This window comes from Pelodiscus sinensis, chromosome 1, assembly GCF_052426305.1.
Source record: "Pelodiscus sinensis isolate ZL-2025 chromosome 1, ASM5242630v1, whole genome shotgun sequence".
Classification (NCBI taxonomy): Eukaryota; Metazoa; Chordata; order Testudines; family Trionychidae; genus Pelodiscus; species Pelodiscus sinensis.
In genome coordinates this window covers 196,120,930-196,139,798 of record NC_143052.1, presented here as the reverse complement: position 1 = coordinate 196,139,798, position 18,869 = coordinate 196,120,930, and positions in this window count along the sequence as shown.

The following is an 18,869-nucleotide window of genomic DNA, read 5'->3' as shown; positions in this document are numbered from 1 at the left end:
AGAGATGGCAACTCCATTTTTAACTTTGGTTAGCATCTTAAGATAAAAATTTATGGTAACCTGAGGTTGAATTTGAGGTGCAAACCAGAATCAAAATCCATGTTGCCATGTCTTTACTGACATTTTAACCCAGATGTGTTGATTATGAAATTTTGCCTGGGGCCTTACATTTTGACTTATGCAAGACTTCATAAAATTTAGGACCAGCCCCCATGTGCAGTCATGGTCCAAAACATTACCCAAACTTGTGCAAATAGCTTCTAGTAGCACTATTGCTACAAGAGTGAGCTTTAGGGTAGATTGTTATTGACTTTTGATTTTAAAAGGCATGAGTTGTGTTAACTCTTCTACCTGTTCCCAGAGATGATGAATCGGATGCTTTTATGAAACTTAAACAGGTCAAATAAGGTGTCTGCTAAAGTGTAACCCAAAGCCCACTGGCTTCATTGGGCTTTTCAGTCAAGCCCTAAATTGTGCCAGATTTCCTGTGTGCTGGGATACCATCTTTTATTCACTGGATCCCTTCTTTCGCTACCCTTGTGTTGTATAGGAGTTTATATTGCAACCTTCTTGAAGAGCTAAAATGCCCTTGAACTCTCTTTCTAAGGAAGTGGCTATAAGAGGAATTCTCTGTCCCTCTGTACCTTCATCACATGTAGGGCAGTCTATGGAGGAGTCATTGAGGGGAATATCCCTAGAGAGTCTGTGCAGAGGCAGCCAATTAGAGAGTAGCTGCAAGGAGTAACCAATCAGGGCCAGGCTGGCCTATTTAAGAAGGACTGCAGGGCAGAACAGTTTCATTTGTTCCTTGGAGTTTAAGGAGGGAGGACTGGCTGCCTGGTAGGTGGAAGAAAGCTAGGACCTGGGACAGAGCAGTGCTGGGAAGGATCAGAGCTTTGTTGGTTTGTGCTCATCCTTTTAATCAGAGCTACTCAACTTTGGAAGCCCGAGGGGCCACAGTGATAGCCACAGCACATGCCGAAAGCCATGGTGTAAGTGTGGTTGCATATACATGCAAATAGATATACAAATATATGCAAAAAGATTCTTTCACACTGACAGGCATGAATACAAAGATTAAGGCAAGACTACATAACACGCAGGCCCCATTGAAGTCAGTTCTGCTGATATTAATAAAATGCAATATTTACCCAATTTCCACCCATAGGACAGCACTTTTAATGAGCAATGACAGTCCAGGAATTTCACTACTAAACACATATCAACAGAAGACCATTATATTGACTCGCCATTGTGGACCATGTTCCCAGTGGAGGCCATGTTCAAAGGATCCTTCCCACAGGCTGCGTGTTGAGCCCTGCGTAAACCCAAACTGCACCGCGGGCCTCAAACAAACAGGCCGCGTGTTGAGTAGCCCTGCTTTTAATGACGCCTTCAGCCTCTTCTGTGTGGAACCACATACACTTAGGAAAACACATACCTTGGGTGCTACCACTGAATCAAGCATCTGCATCCAGTCACTCCAAGTCATTTCAGTGGGTCTCCCTGTGGAAATTGCTGTGGATCAATGCCAAAGTGACACATACCACCTCTTAATAGTAGTGGTAATAATAATAGTATGAAGAAGTTTTTGCTCATCAACTGTCTAAAAGGACCTGGAACAGCATCATTAAGGTCAACTGGGTGTTCCCCATTGACTTCATTGAGAATCATATGGAATCCCTGTGATGTGAAAGGAGTTTTGTCTGAATGTAAGTGTCCACCAAAGATATAAAGGCACTAACATAACTGGAAAAAAACTGCCCCCTTCATATCATAGTTGACTTAGTCCTCCATGACATTTTGATTTTTAAAAATTGGCTTTACTGATTTTTCATAGTGCTGTATTCAATGGATTAAAAACTGGTTTGCTCAGTGTTTTCTAAAAGGTGGGTCCTGGGAAAGTTCTAAATGGGCTACCATGGCCAGGGTTGAATTAACCTGTCATTTATAACTTACCAGCACAGTGCTATGCAATAGCTTTATCAATGATCTGGATGAAAACATTAAAAAAAAAAAAGCTGGTAAAATTTGCTTATGGCACAAAAGTTGGTGGAGTAATAAATAACAATGGAGGCAAGTCCACTATACAGACTGACATGGATAACTTGGTACACTAGGCTCATTTGAACAACATGTATTTTAACAGTCACATTTAGGTGCTGAAAGTAGGGGTGCTGTAGGTGTGCTGCACCCCCTGGCTTTAAGTGGTCTCCATCACACACAGGGTTTATGGTTTGGTTCAATGGCTCTCAGCTGCCCCACTGGACAAATTGCTCCAGTGCCCCTGGTGCTGGGCATGTTGCCGTACACCACCACCACCGCCCCCCTTGCCCCCTGCTTAGGCAGAACCACATGATTTCTGCCTTCAGCTTCCCCACTATAAAAATTGTTCCAGCACCACTAACTATCCAGCTGATCATGACTGTCCACTACAACGAGGTAGCTAAGACCCCAAACTCAGTCTTGGATACATAAGCAGGGGAATAGCAAACAGAAGTAGGAACTTGCAGTGTCCCTCTAAGCTTCATGGTAGAACAGCTTCACAGGTGATTAATCAGCTCTGCCCAGTTAGAGGCTCAGGGCTCCATGTGGGAAGCAGACTGGCTGGGTGGGCCGATTAATCACCTGTGAAGCTTTTTAGCTGCACAGTTTAGAGGGAACACTGGTAGGAAGGTGTCCAGACTTTGAAAAGGAAGTTAAAACATTGGAAAGGGTTCAGAAAAAAAAAAACCCACGAACGATATGAGGTCTAGAAAACCTACACCACAGTGAGCCACTTAAGACATGCAAGCTATTTAGTTTATCCAAGGGAAGTCTGAGGTGACTGGATTATGGTCTACAAGAACCTACATGGGGAAGAGATTTCTGATTGTAGATAGTGCTGTAGCTAGCAGCAAAAGGCATGATGGCATTGAATGGGTGGAAGCTGAAGCTAGATAAATTCAGTCTAGAAATAAGATGCACATTTTGAACTATGAAGGTAATAAACTATTGGACACCTTGTCCAGGGACCAGATGGATTTTCCATTACTTGCACTCTTTAAATCAAGACTGAATATGTTCCTAAAACTCCTATTGTTGTTCAAACAGATGTAATGGGCTTGTTATAAAAGTTACTGGGTGAAGTTCTATGGCCTGTTGTACAGGTCAGATTAGACAATTATGGCTGTCTCTTCTGTCCTTAAAATCTATATTAGCGGGACAGAGAATTCCTCTTATAGCCACTTCCTAAGAGAGTTCAAGGGCATTTCTGCTCTTCAAGGAAGTTGCAATATAAGCTCCTTACAGAACTGCATTATTATGCTGTGCTGCTACGTGATAGAGGCTGTAAATACAGATGTTCCCAAGGGTAACAAACCGCAAAGACTTCTGGTATCAAAAATGAGCTTTATCTTGCATGGGGGGAAACCCCAACCCCTATTAATAACATAAGAATGGCCATTCTGGGTGAAACCAATGGTTATTCTATCCCAATCTCTTCAGTGGCCAGTAGCAGAGCTTCTGAGGCGTATATAGAACAGGTCAGCTTTGGGGAGTTCTACCCTTAGGATTCCTCTGGAACTGGGACTTGGATTGTCAAAGGAAATTGTATGCAATTTGTGTATCTTTTAGACAAATTATATTTTTCAAATAAGCTCAGAATCCCTTCTTCCAAGCTTATTTTTAATCTTTTTATAGCAAATAATTCCGCAGTGTATCAGGAAATGTTACCTGTCTTGGGTATTGCAATGGGTCAGGAGCAAAAGGAAGAGGCTGGAATATCTCTTCTCAGTTCAAACAGCTCCCATTGCCCACCCCTAAATTACTCTTGCTTTATGCAAAACTCAGTTTGGCGGCTGAGCTGCTCAGTCAAGTTGTGCACAAACTTCCAATTTTCACTCCATGCAATGATTGCGGCAAAAGGGAAGAATCTCTGTGAAATGACAACACCATGGGGTCAACTGTCAACAAGATCTGCACAAATCTAGCTGTGCAACTGTCATTTACAATTAATGGGTGTCACGCAGCTAAACCACTGTGTTGGAGACTTCCCCCTGCCTGCAGCCTCCTACTCTTAAAAAAAAAATAAAACAGAGGAATGCGAACAAAAGGTTCTGTTCCCCTTCTCGAAGAGGCCAAGAGAAGACCCGTTGCTGGGGAAAAAATGTCACTCACTGCTCACTAATCATTGTGGAGGGCAGCAGGGAATAGGCATTTGAGAAGCAGGGAGAAGGCCAGCAGCCTTTTGTGCATCTGTTACTGTAAATTCTAAATGAGAGCCTCCATTGTGACACAAAGCGCAAAACCCAGCTGCTTGTGGGGGGCTGGATTGCCAGCAGAGAAGAGCATCAATTATTTACCATTTTCTAAAGGACTCCGCTTTCTGCAGCAGTGCTGAAATATGTGTGAAATGCTTCTAAATCTGTTAAATGTGTGGGGTGCAGAGGTTTGTCAGAGTCACAGGAACAGGTCTCTTCTAGCCGTTAAAGCAGAAGGCGGGAAGTCAGGTCTCCTAAATTCTGTGATTGATTTTTGCCACTGACTGACTTGTGGTATCATTGAACAATCACTTAACCAAGTATTTTCAAAGGCATCAACTCATTTTGCGAGTCTCCATTTTGGGAGCCCACCTGAGCACCTTTTCAGTAGAGCTGAGCACCCCACAGCTTCCATTAACTTTAATTGGTGTTTCAGATATCTTTGAAACCAGGCCAATGGGTGTCGTGTATTGGCCACCCACAATTCGTGGATAGTTTTGAACATTTCTGCTTTACATTTCATTGCTCCTATTCCCCCATATGTAAAATAAGGACACCCATATGGCTGCAGGCTTAATTGATCCCACACCAGTGTTAAAGACAGTGGAGTTACTCCAGATTTATTGAGATGACTGAGAGGCCAGCAGCATGGATAGAGAGGGCTACATAAGAGAACGACTGACTATACCTGTAAGAATTGTTACAGCGTAACAGCAGGGGAGCTGGCAGGAAGGGGGTATGGTTTTCAGGGAATCCACATTCACACCCTTCTTCTTAATAATTGAATTCTCCTCTTGAGAAATCATCCCTGTGGAACTCAGCCAGCATGGGAGAGATGAATAACCCACTAGTTCACTCCTCTCCTCCCTTCCCAACCCTTGCATGAAATGCAAGCAATATGGGGAAAATATATCCATCCTATGGCCAGAGCAACAGCTAGTCTAAATCCATATAGTTCCATATGCAGATTTATTCCATATGATCTCCATTTCCAAGGAAACAAAGGAGGTGAGTGCTAATTATACTGGGCCCAGAAAGCTCCTTGAAATTCATTTAGCAGGCAGTAATTAATATGCAAACCTGCCTTTCTGTACTCTGTAGCAAATTTTAAATATATATGTTTGAATGCATGAATAAAACTCAGTGCCTGAAGAAGACCTTATGGGCAGAAATGTGGAGGTCCTGTACTCCATAGGCTTAAATGGGTAAAACATGAGATTGCTTTGCTGCTCTTAAACTGCCAGGACAATTCCACGTTTTTTTCAGTGTGTGCACAAGCCTCAGCCCATTTTTAGCAGGACATTTAAAAGCCTGATTCTCCTCTTCCTTACACTGGTGCAAATCACTGAAATCAATGGACCTTCCCTGGAGTAAATCTAGAGTAAGTGAGGACTATAATTTTCAAAAATACATGTCCTTATCTGTATTGTAAATACCACAGTAAAGTCTTGAAACTTACAATATTTGTAAATGTCATGTACTTTTCACTGTTCGTGTGGCTTTTATTTATTTGTTTGTTTGTTTGCCATTTTCATTGAACAATGAAAATTGACTTACTTTTATTTAGTTCTTTTCTCATAGCACTTAGAGGCACCTAGTCAGTTTTCACTTCCAGGTCAGTTTTTTCACTCCCCAGTTCTTCTACATGGGCATGTCGGTGCTATCTATGTACCTGCGCAGAGCAGCTTACAGCCATACTCATGTTACACACAGTGACAGGACTGCCCAGAGGTGGGGATGAGAAAGGGGCAGTTTGCCCCTGGATCCCATTTGAGAGGACCCCCAAACTAAATGGGATTGGCATGCCAGGTCGCAAGGCCACTCACTAAAATTTGGTCTAGGGCTTCTGGTCCAAAGCTGAGTAGTGCCATGTTCAGTTAAAATGAGAGTGCTTCAATTGTGCTTACCAAGAGAAAAATTTCTGCTTGTCCATTCTGATTTTTATATTTTTCCTATCCCCTGAGCAGTTGGGTTGTGTGGGTTTCAAATACTAGTGGAATATTTGTGTTTTACAAACAGTTCCCCATAGAATTTAAGAAAATCATGGGAAGGTTTATGTGGGGACTGATTTGAAAAATATTCATATTTTGTAAAGAATTAAATTGGAACCAAGTTTGGTCTGGAAGTACCTCATCACAGTCATTCCTTCCTTTCTGCTGCTAGACTGTGGGCTGGTGCTGCATATGGAATTATCTGCAACCTCCATCAGTCTCACCACGGCCTTCTATCTTTAGGTTTCTGAGCAGTCACAGCACCTCATGAGTGCCGGGGTGGCTGCTTAATCACAAGGATCCCATGAGGTTCAATCACACTTAATAAGTCATCATGCCCATGACTCATGTCACTGGTGGGCTCAACAGTGATTCAGACATGAAGCACTGTGTCAGTTCCATCCGCGTTTGTATGATGGCACTATTAACAGAAGAGAATAAATTCCAAAGAAACTCCTGAGATTGCCTGAACAATCTCTTTTTCTACCTTATTCCTCAAACTGCAACATAAGAAGAAACCTGGGGCAAAAGTGGCCCCTCTGAAGGAGGGAACAGAAGGATTCCTCTCTGGTTTCTGCTCCACAAAATCACCCTCTATGCCCTAGTTATTTAGGCGATATACTATGGAAAACATTTGTCTCCATATGGGGTGGGGAGGGGAAGCTTTATCTGCAAAGAAAGAGTCATCACTGCTGGCGTCTGGATAAGCTTAGGAGAGGAAACATGCATTTGTAAAATAATAGTTAGAAACTTTTTTGCCACAATGTCAGCAGCCCCTGTACTGTGTCATTTGCAATGACAGACATGTGTGAATGGCACTCAGCTGTTGGTATCAATGAATCATTATTCCAAGCTGTATTCAATTGTTTGAGGTCTGTATGCTCCCAAAATGCCCCATACAAAGATGCTAATTATCAGCTTCCCAAAGAGTAATAATTGCGCCTAATGACACACTTCTGTGAGAAAGCCAATCCCTTGTCTCTGTGTGCAGTGCAGAAGTTACAGATGTACAGACCCATAAACACAAGAAACTTGAGGCTGGTGGTGGAACAATCGGCTTTGTGTGACACGTGCAGTGCTGCCAGGCTCCTGCTTTCTTAGCCCTTCTCACAAAATGATCTTTTTACAAATGAAGTTTGCATTAGAGAGTCACAGCTGAAGGCAAATAAGAAGAAGAAACAGTTTTTTCAGCACATTTTGGTTGTTAAGAAACCTATTTTGTTGTTTCATTTCTGGCCTGCCATGGAAAGCTTCCCTCTCTCTGTCCATCTGGCCTGTAAGACAGGACACATTTTCTATCTGGCTCAAGGATGAAACTTGAGCCAAAGTGTATTGTATAGTTATTTCTAGTGACATGCAAGTCACATCATTCCCCAGCAAAGGTGAGCTTGAAAATAATGGCCGACTAATATTTAGCTGGCCTTTTTTGCAACAGAACTAATAGGATGTAAGTAAAAGCAATGAGGAGTCTTGTTGCACCTTAGAGACTAACAGATTTATTAGGTCATGAGCTTTTGTGGGTAAAACCCACTTCATCAGATGAGTTGGAGTGAAAATTATAGAATTTGGGGTATATATAACAACAAAAGAAGTTACCTGTCAATTGTAGGACCACTGTTAATGAGGCTAATTGAGTCAGGATGGATGAGTCTCATTCACAATATTTGATGTGGAGCTGCAAATATCAAAAGAGGGAAAATTGCCTGTGTAGTGCCAGTTAAGATCTTTACTCAAGTTTAAATTGACAGTGTTCAATTTGTAAATGTAAGTGATCACCAGTTGTGTTCTGTTATTTTCCTAGTTGGGCCTGCCTTGACGTAGGTGATTTTTTAGGCTAAGCCATAAGATACAACTGTATCTGCTCCACTCCCACAGACAGACAAACATCTACAAGATCTTTATCAATAGTTCTGAAAACTTAAACACCCACCTAGGGAAGTGAGGAAAAAAAGGTTTACAGAGCCAGACAAGTATTCAGAAGTCATTTACTTCAGGACAAGCCCAACAAGGACTTTGTGGTTCCCATTGGCTCTGGTTCACCATTTACAGCCAAGGGGAGCTGCAGGAAGCAATGGCCAGTCCCATGACACTTCCCATGGCTCCCCGTTGGCTACAAACGATGGACCAAAGCCAATATGAGCTGTGATGCTCCGAGGCTGTGGAGCCAGTAAACAAACACACTAGAGCATCCAGTTAGCAGGTTTCTCAGAGTGGTTTCACAGAGCACTTTAAGAAACACTGTCTTATATAGAGCCGGCCCAAGGTACGGGCCAACCAGGCTACTGCCTGGGGCACCCCATTGTAGGGGCGCCGCGTGGGGCTGCTGGGCCAGGCAGGGGTGGCACCGCGCATGCGCTAGGTGCCCGAGGACAGGGGGGTGCCGCACACCGGGGGCGGAGCCATGCGTGCGTCGCACTCCCAGGGGCGGCACCGCGCTCCCACGGTCTGGAGTGCATGAATGGCTCAGGCCAGCCCTGGTCTTATACCATTAGAAAGGGGGAATTCCCAGCCTCTCTGTGGGACCTAGCACTCACTTCTAGCCTTGGGAAGGCCTACTTCATCAGACTTATTGTATAACATTTTATTGTAGGTAGATTATGCAACCTTTTATGGCTCCCTCAAGGCCTGGAACATTTGGGATTTGTGGTAACTAAGAAACTTGGCTCTACAAGCAGTTCAATCTAAAAAAAAAACAGTCCTGTTTTTTAAAAAAAATTAAAACTTTCCTACAAATAGTTTTTCTGTGTCATATGTGGTGTATATTATGGTGTTGTAACACTTATGGTGTTGTATGAAATGTTGATAAGCTCTTGTTTGGGACGATCTGCATAGCTGAGTAGGACCTTGCCATTTGTGAATAATGTGCCTACGCAAAACAGAGTGTAGCCCCCTATCAAATGCTTTAGTTACTATCAGTCCAACTGTACAAAGTTCAGAGAGGGCGAGGGAGAGGAAAAGAGAGAGAGCCGTTAAAATTAAGGAGGTAAAAGTCGGTTAAAAAGGTAACCGTAAGCGCTGACAATCTGAGTGGTTACACAGTTACATGCACTGTGGGCTCTGCAGTATATAGCTTAAGTTAGCTTATTTAAACTTCACATTGCAGAGCCTGCAGCAAAACCTCCTTGGGAGTTGGAGCCAGCAGAAACTTCTGGCCCTACTCCTGGGGAGGCTTTACTGTGGGGTCTGCAGCTGGCTCTCAGGGAGAGCCCCTGCCCCACTCCCACAGAGCTAGCTGCTGGGCAGAGTTTAACTAATAACATTAACTGATAACCATAAGCTTATTGGTTAACTGGTTAATCAGTTAAACCCTAACGTTCCTAGTTAACATTAATAAATGTAAATCACCTCCAAAACAGAGCCAGGTTACCCTTTCCTTCCATATCAGTGCTATGTGTCCTTTTAAGGATGGCTATCATGAGCCTTCCAGGACTAGTGCTGGGTCCTGGGCAATGTTCCTTCTCATCTTTTGCATCCTAGGGATGTAATAGTACAGTCAATTAACCGATTAACCAATAAGCAAAGGCTTATAGGTTAATGCTATAGACTACACACATTCCCTCTCCCCCCCTCCATTAATTTTTTTTAGCGGGTTGACCAGCTGCCCAGCTTTTACCGGGTCCAGGACCTGCCCCTGCTGCGATTCTGCATTTAAAGTGTATGAAGCCTGGCTCAGTTCCGGCTCGGGCCAGATCCGGGAGCTCAGACCCCACCTCGGACAGGGACTGCTATAACCCCGGACTGCAATGTATCAGCAATGGTATCCCATGCTGCTGCCTCTGATACAGAGGCAGCAACACAGAGTGGCAGAGGGCTCTTTGGGAGTGGGGCTGGAGCACACTGGCTGCTGGCCCCACCCTGAGGGACTATAAAATAGCTGACTAACCAATAAGAATTCATGAGGTTAATTGACTATTCAATTAACTGATATTTAACATTCCTATTCCATCCATGTGTAGATTTTTCCATCCATGAGTGGATCAAATTTTTATGTGCCCTAATGCATGTGTGAACGTGCACCATCAAGAAAAACACAAACCTAACTATGGGTGCTCTGCTAATCAGCTGGGCAGCATTTAAATCTCTCCTGTGTGGCTGCACAAGCACACAGCTAAGAGGGGACACTTCTTCCTCGGTGGCTCGGTCTCCCCTTCCTCATTGTGTAATGCTCCCGTTTCTATCAAGACTGTGAGGTAGCTCACACATCTAAATCCAGGGCATATCTGTGGCTAGCCAGATTCTCTCTGAAGTTAGAATAAATCCCGGGAGAGGGAGCCAGGTGCAGATGAGCTAGTCAAAGCTGCTTGATAAATATATTGATCACATGGTTCTGCAATTTTATCATGTGCAGGTCACCTCAACATATGTGGGGTATGTATCTAATGTTTTGTCTGCTCCCCTTCTGCTCCTCTGTATTCAAGTTGCTCATTGTGCCTGAAGCTGGGCAAGATACTTCATCTGATCTGCTGTGCTAAAAGCACAACGAAAACACCTGTGTTTTGACAAGCAAGCTCAGCAAGTATGACAAGGAAATCCTCTGAAGGAGTGCTTAATAAAAGCAGTCAATATGCAGCCATAGGACAAGCCTCGCAGTAAAAATATGAGCGCCAATTGCTTTCTTTTGTGCTACGGTCTTCCTCACCATCGCCTCCCTAAGTGCTCCTCATCTTTTGCCAATCAGCCTGAGACCCTTGGCAAGTACAGTATGTCTGGTTTTCAAGCAGAAACTGAACTCTTGAGAAATTAACAGCAATCATTCACACCAGGTGCAGCTCTGAGAGGGGTTAGATGACACAACATCAAGACTCTCCTAGCATCCTCCATCACAGTTTTCTCTTTAGCACTCACAAGCATAGCATCTAAGCACAACCAGAGCCAGTCTTAGGAGTGGGCAAGCTAGGCGATCACCCGGAGCCGCCATTTTCAAGGGGCCACTGACAGAGCTTGACAAATTGTTGTCCGGTATTTTTTTTAAACCATCTGGCAACCCTACGGGTGAGCCGGGCAGTCGCTCGGGGCCACCAATTGGTGAGGACTAGCCCTAAGCACAACCAGCTAGTAATACTGGCATGAAACTTATGCTGTGTGGGGAAGGAGGGGTCTGTAAAGTCCTAAAAGGAGTAAACAAGGGCCCAGTCATGTACAAACCTTCCTCATGTGAGTCCATTCTTAATCACAAGTAGAGCCTCCTGGATTTGAGTGGGACATCAATATAAGGCCAGTAAGCTTTTGCTTTCCTGGTGCTTTCTGGTCTACAGATAAAGCAGAGGATAAGAAAAGGGGGCTGGCCAATTGTAAAATCTCAGGGAGAATGACTTTGTCTCTCTTCATCACTGATCACACTGTTTGCTCCTAACAGATAATGAATCTTGATTGAGGCAAAAATCAACCCAAAGTCATTAATTAGTGAAAAGTAACAAAATATTTTTGTTCACACAATTTGACCATGACTTTCCCTGTCACTGTACTAAGGATGTTAAATCGTGACTAATTGGCTAATCGAATAGTCGATGCATTTTGCATCAACTATTCAATCAGTCGATAGGGTGATTCCTCCTTTGAAGTGTAGCAACAGCCCTAGGCAAAGACCTCATGTGGAGCCCGGGATCTGCTGGGGACTCCAGCTGATCCTGGGCTCCATGTGGCACTGCCTGGATGTTTCAAAGCATGGAGCGCGGAGTCAGCGGGGGAGTCCCCAACTGATCCCAGGCTTGGTGTTTTCAAGCAGCAGCATGGCATGGAGCTCAGGGTCTGGCCCCATGTTTCATGCAGCGCTGTTGCTTTTAAGTACCCTTTCCTCTCCCCGTCCCCCTTGCTGTCTCTTTCTGACAGAGGCAGCGGGGGGAGAGGGGCTGCGGGAAATGACTAGTTGACTAGTATGTTGACTAGTCCTTCACATCCCTACACTGTACCACTTCAATTCATTCCTGAACGTCTGTTTGCTTGATCTATGCAAGGAAGGTTGTTATTTCGTTCTTGGTTCATTTAATTTCAGTAGATATTCACCTGCATAATATCCTTATTTCATTGTTTAAATTGTTCTTTTGTCATAATTCAAGGAAGCTTATTCAACAGAAAGAATAATAGATTTCTCTCCCCCCTTCAGAATGCACCTACAATGTTATAAACAGCTGTGACTCATACCAGACAGAATGGAGAATAAGGCATCCTGCAGGAGTAACAGCTACTTTATTGGGTAAACTATTCAGGTGAAAGGTTTTGTTATTGATTGATAAATATGCTGGAGATTGTGCAACATTTGACTTTCTACAGTTCAATATTGACTTTTATTTTCTTCTTACGATAACTGCTAGGAAATCAGGGTCTGCATTCTCTCTAAAATGGCTTTTCTGTCAATAGACCCCAGTTCCTTTTGTCTCCTCTTCCCTCCTTTTTCCCAGATTAGCTTTTCACTGAAACAAAAGAATCTTGAACTGATGTTGGCAAAGTCAGTGTTGACAGAAAGCAAATTCAGCCATCAGGCCTGACCCATGCATGTAGTCAAAGATGTATTTCAACCTGTGCCCCTTACCTCAGAAAATTACTATATATTTGAGAGAGTTTGTCTATCTGTCTGGTCAAGAACTCCTCCTAAACGGTAAGAGCTAGGACCACCAAATTTGATCTACTGTTTCCTCTTATCATAACTTAAAGCAAGGTCTGGGTTTGGTTGTGCCAGGACAATGGGAGGTGCCTGAAATGGGATTGCTTCTCATACAACCAAACAGAAAAGAGATAATCACCAAATCAAGTACAATCCTCAAAACTGACGTAACTAAGCGAATGTTGAAAGAGGGCTCAAGGAAGGGCAGGGGCTCAGGGCTGGTGTGTGGAGTGCCATCGCTGTCCATTAGTTCCACCACAGAGCTGCTGCAGCAGCTCCATTCTGGGCCAGCAGAGAGCTGTGCCTCCCCCCTACATCTGTGGCAGCTCTGTGCTGGGGCTTTGGGAGTGGGTCCCCTCCCGCCCAAGCATGGCACCTAACCCGGAGCTGCTGGGGACAGTTGGTCCTTCTATGGCCCCCATCCAGCCTAACTGGGACCTGCCCCAGCTAGCAGACCCCTCCCCTGGCTGTGCCCGCTGGAACTGCAGTGGCCATGAGGAGTGCTTCTCATCTGGCCCCATGCTGTGGTGAGACGGGGCTGGGTTTGTCCTCTCTCCCCAGTCAGCCTGCATACCGAACCCCTCATCCCCACCCCAGAGCAATGATTCAAATGAAGCATCTACATTTTCATTTTATTTTCCAAAAACCAGAAATTTATGACAATGTATGTGGTAAATGTAGTACATGTTCTGTTAAAATTGTATCATAATACTTTATTTTTATTTGAAGCTCCGTGCTTCTTCCTCCATATTTGGCATCTGAAGAACTGGTTTGTACCCATGAAAATTCATGATACCATCTATATATATTTTGTGTAGTCTCCAAGGCGCTACAGAACCATGGTTGCTTTTTACGTCTTTTTTAGTTAGACTAACACAGCTACCCCTCTGAAGGTGTGTCTAAACTACAGGGTTTTGTCAACAAAAATGGACTTTTGTCGACAAAACTATATCTGCATCTACACTAACGCCGAGTTCTGTCGACATAATGTTGACAGAAATTGGCAGTTTTGTCAACAGCAGTAAACTTCATTCTACGAAGAATAATGCCTTTTGTTGACAGAGTTCGGTCAACAGAAGGTGTTATTGCATCTACACTGTCCTTTGCATCTACACTTTCATGTCAACAAAGCTGCTTGCTTTGTCAACAGAACAGGATGTAGTCTAGACGCTCTTTGTCGACAGAAGCTTTGTCAACCATTACTGTCGACAAAGCTTCTGTCGACAAAAGCCTGTAGTCTAGACATACCCTGAGACTCATAATATTTATGATTATTATTTGAAGCCACAATCAGAGATCAGCGCTTCTCACTGTGCTAGGTGCTGTACAAACACACAACAAACATCCCTTGCCACAAAGAGCTTCCACTTGACATAATGTAAGTATCATATCTCAGAAGGTGCTTGCCATACATTTTTAACTACCACAAAATTGTTACAGAAGTTTTGACAAAACGTAAACCTAGATCACCTATGGCCGGATACATTGATAATTCTCAATTATTCACATCCCCATTTTATTCTGGCCAGACTGACTTGCCACATGCATGGCTTATTTGGTCACACCATTTGCAAACAACAGTTCTACCAAGTGAGCTAAAGACCAGTGACAAGTGACAGGCTTGCCAAATCCTGCTCAGGCACTAATAGACATGGAACAGAAAGATCCTGCAGGATGTCTGGGGAGGAAAGGAAGTCTCTTTCAACAAAGCCATCAAGTGGCAGGGGGCTATTCTATGGTTACAAACTCAGCCCATGGCTGACAGCAGTATATACAGTCATTGCACCATCTTCTACTGGAGCTTTAGCTGCTGGATTGATGTAGCTGCAGGTCCACTGGCCACACATCTCTTGTAAGTAAAAGCTGTGATTCTCTGCCCCCCTTACGTGGTTTCCCTGCATCAAGTCTCTGAAATGTGCAGTGGAACTACAGTGATTCCAATATCTATTGGGCTTTCCAAATAAGTGGGTTTGGGTTGAATTTGAACTTTAGCAAGGATGAGTTGTGCTAAAATGGAGGTGGCTCAACAGGTATGTCTACACTGTGCACTAAACCTGGGTCGATGGAACCCAGGCTTGTAGGCTTGGTGTTCCCCGAGCATGGACATGAGCATCTACACTGCCTTGTAAACCTGCATTTTCAGCTGCAACCATACAGCATTGCACAGACCTTCTCTGATGCAAACCTGAGTCACAGCAGGATTGGGGTTCAACCCCACTCCTCTAGTAGAGTGCTAGGACCAAAGTCCTCAATGCTTGCTGACTAACCTAAGTCAGACTGAATTATGTGTGGACTTATAGGGGCCTTGGACTGAAACTTACATCAGAGCCTGGTCATAGTGTGCAGTGTAGACATACCCAAAGGTGCACAAAAATCAAGAAGTATAAAGATTCTCAGACCTCCATAAAGCTCCTCTTGTAATGTGGTGATTAATTCAGGGGTCTTCCTTTTATTCACCCCCACAAAACATTAGGATCCTACTACATTGCATCAAATCTATGGGCCCAGTCAACAGAATCACATGGAATCCTTGATAATCCAAAGAGTATTTATTTTGCTGAGTCTAAAAATTTCTTATTAGGCAATACCAACTGTAATGAAATAAAGTAGGACAAACAGATCCTTTGATTAATAGGACAATTCCTGGAGGATTCGTGACTATTTAAAGGTTGAGGTTGCTTTCTTTTTACCCTGTGTGAAAGCGTAACCAGAGTAAATACCAAGCACCACAAGAATACAGAGGTAGTTGGGTTGGTGGCATCTTAGGGAAACAGAAGAACAAACTGCTTTACCAGCATCCCGTTGCATCTTATAAATGGGAAAGATGGCATTTGGACATGTTGTCTTGCTTAAAAGATGTATGCCTCTCAAATAACAGAGCAATCAAAAAATTAAAAATTATGCATTAATATCAAGTCAGGACTGGTCCTTTAAATACCCTCTTCAGCTCCCCTCCCCCCCCCAAGCCCAAACTGGAATTCTATTATACACTAATCAATATAACAATTCATATTTTGCAGGAACATTCTCTATTACAGGGCAATTTTATATTTCAAGCGAACCATTAACATTAACTAAGCATTACGCAAATAACAAACATACAACTTTCTCTTTTAAAAGCTTAACAAGTGATCATTTTGATGTGAATTGCAGCAAAACCGAAGCACAACTCTTTTACTTTAATTCAAGGGTGAAGTCATTTTCTTTATCGTTCTTATTCTTTGTATATTCACTATTTTCCAACTATTCTCTTTCACGTACAAAAATCGTCAGTATATTTCCTTTGCATCATGCTACAAAATACATATTTTGACTCATATTTTGAAGGGTCCTTATTGAAAGCATGACTAGTACCAAGAATAAAAGGCTAAGCCACAGGGCTCCATTGCTAGGTAATTTCATCTAACTCCAGCTTTCAGTTTATTAGCCTGACAAAACAGCTCTCAGTTGCAGATCACAGACCTACCACCTGCAGAGAATATATTCAGGATTGTCTACCCTGAAATAAAAGAGTATTGACCTAGGGAAGCCTTTTACTAAACAGCAGTTGTGAATTGATGGGTCCTGTATGATATTATACATGGACTGAAAGCAATTTAAACATAGTAAGGGAAAAATGTGGAAATCGTTTTTGGCAAGGAAGGAGGCTTAAAGTATGTAAATGAATGTTTGTCAGGCTGCCAAAGCTTCTGCAGTGGAAAAAGTGTTCTCTTGTTTTATCTATACTGGTAGAAATAGCAACCACAAATGTGCTCCAGTACCAGGGCATCTAAGATGTGCAATCACTTGGGTTTGAACTGTGCTCTCTCCATCCAAATAAAATGTAAGCAATGTGACCCAGGGATATTTTACTGTGCATATGTGTGCATGTGCTTCCTAGCTTGGGTGGGATTTTTTTCTGGGATCCTTTGCACCCTCCATTTTTGCTCTGCTGTGCCTTCACAGAGCACACTCCCTTGCTATCAGCCTGAGTAACGTCTATTGGAGATTTAGCAGAAGAAGAAAAAGAAAGAAACACCGTAGAGGTTCCATTAGAGAGTACAGTGAGTCTATTTCCTCTCTACAGGCTGCAAGGACAATGAGAACAAGGAGAGAGGAGCTAGCGTCAGCTAAGTCCAAAAGGCCCGGGGTTTCTTTCACTCTGCAGTGTGTGTTGTCATTTAAACCTGAGGCCGTGTCCAGACTCAGGGGTTTTTTCGGGAAAAGTAGCCTTTTCCCGAAAAAACTTCCCCTGCGTCCAGACTCAAGCCGCGTTCTTTCGAAATTATTTCAAAAGAACGCGCGGCTTTTCTTTCGATGGCGGTAAACCTCGTTTCACGAGGAAGAACGCCTTCCTTCGAAAGTTCCTCTTTCGAAGGAAGGCGTTCTTCAATGTAAAGAGGCCGTCTTCGAAAGAGAGCATCCAGACTCGCTGGGTGCTCTCTTTCGAAAAAGCGGATTGCTCTTTCGAAAGATCCGCCTGCAGTCTAGACGCGATCTTTCGAAAGATGCTCTTTCGAAAGATGCTTTCGAAAGATGCTCTTTCGAAAGATGCTTTCGAAAGAGCATCTTTCGAAAGAAGCCTGCAGTCTAGACATAGCCTGAGTGAAATGGGTGTGGAACGTACCTGACTCAGAATGGCAGTATTTTATACCCACTTTGCATTGCTGTGAATGATCCCACAAGGTGCAACACAGCATCTGGCTTGAGGTAGGTGTGACAGACACAACACTTCAGCCCTTGGCTCTACCCCTTGCCCTCCTTATCGACTTTCATCCTCAGGCTGCCTTTTGATCCAGTAGCCCTTCTCCCTTGGCTACCCTTTCCCACCAACATCCTTTCCCAAGGTAATCCCTTTCCCCCAAGGCTTCCACTGTCACATCACAAACCGCTTCCCCATGTAGTCCTGAGCTTTCTGTACTGCACACAGACCCCCGCACACTAGCTCTTGGTTTAAGAGGCTCTTATTAAGCAAAAGAATCCTAGAACACTAGAACTGGAAGAGACCTCGAGAGATCATCAAGTCAAGTTCCCTGCCCTCATGGCAGGACCAAGCACCATCTAGATCATCCCTGATAGATGTTGATCCAACCCACTCTTAAATATCTCCAGAAATGGAGATTCCACAATCTGCCTAGGCAATTTATTCCAGTTTTTAACCACCCTGACAGTTAGGAAGTTTTTCCTAATATCCAACCTAACCCTCCCTTGCTGCAATTTAAGCCCATTGCTTCTTGTTCTATCCTCAGAAGCCAAGGAGAACAATTTTTCTCCCTCCTCCTTGTAGCACACTTTTAGACACTTGAAAACTGCTATCATGTCCCCTCTTGGTCTTCTTTTTCTAAACTAAACAAACCCAGTTCTTTCAATCTTCCCTCATAGGTCATGTTTTCTAGACCTTTAATCATTTTTGTTGCTCTTCTCTGGACCTTCTTCAATTTCTCCACATCTTTCTTGAAATGTGGTACCCAGAACTAGACACAATACTCAAAGGCTATGTCTAGACTGCAAGCCTCTTTCGAAAAAGAGCGTCTAGACTGCAAGCAGTACTTTCGAAAAAGCAAGCCGCTTTTTCGAAAGAAAGCACCCAGGCAGTCTGGATGCTCTCTTTTGAAAAAGCCCTGTTTGCATTTAAGAACGCCTTTTTTCGAAAGAGCACTTTTGAAAAAAGGCGTTCTTCCCCGTGAAATGAGGTTTTCTGCCGTCGAAAGAAAAGCCGCATTCTTTCGATTTAATTTTGAAAGAATGCGGCTGTAGTCTAGACGCAGGTGAAGTTTTTTCGAAAAAACCCTTGAGTCTGGACACAGCCCAACTGAGGTCTAATCAGTGCAGAGTAGAATAGAAGAATGACTCCTTGTGTCTTGCTCACAACGTTCCTGATAATGCATCCCAGAATCATGTTTGCTTTCTTTGCAACTGTGTCACACTGTTGACTAATACTGAGCTTGTGGTCCACTATGACCCCTAGATCCCTTTCTGCAGTACTCCTTCCTAGACAGTCACTTCCGATTGTGTATGTGTGAAACCGATTGTTCCTTCCTAAGTGGAGTACTTTGC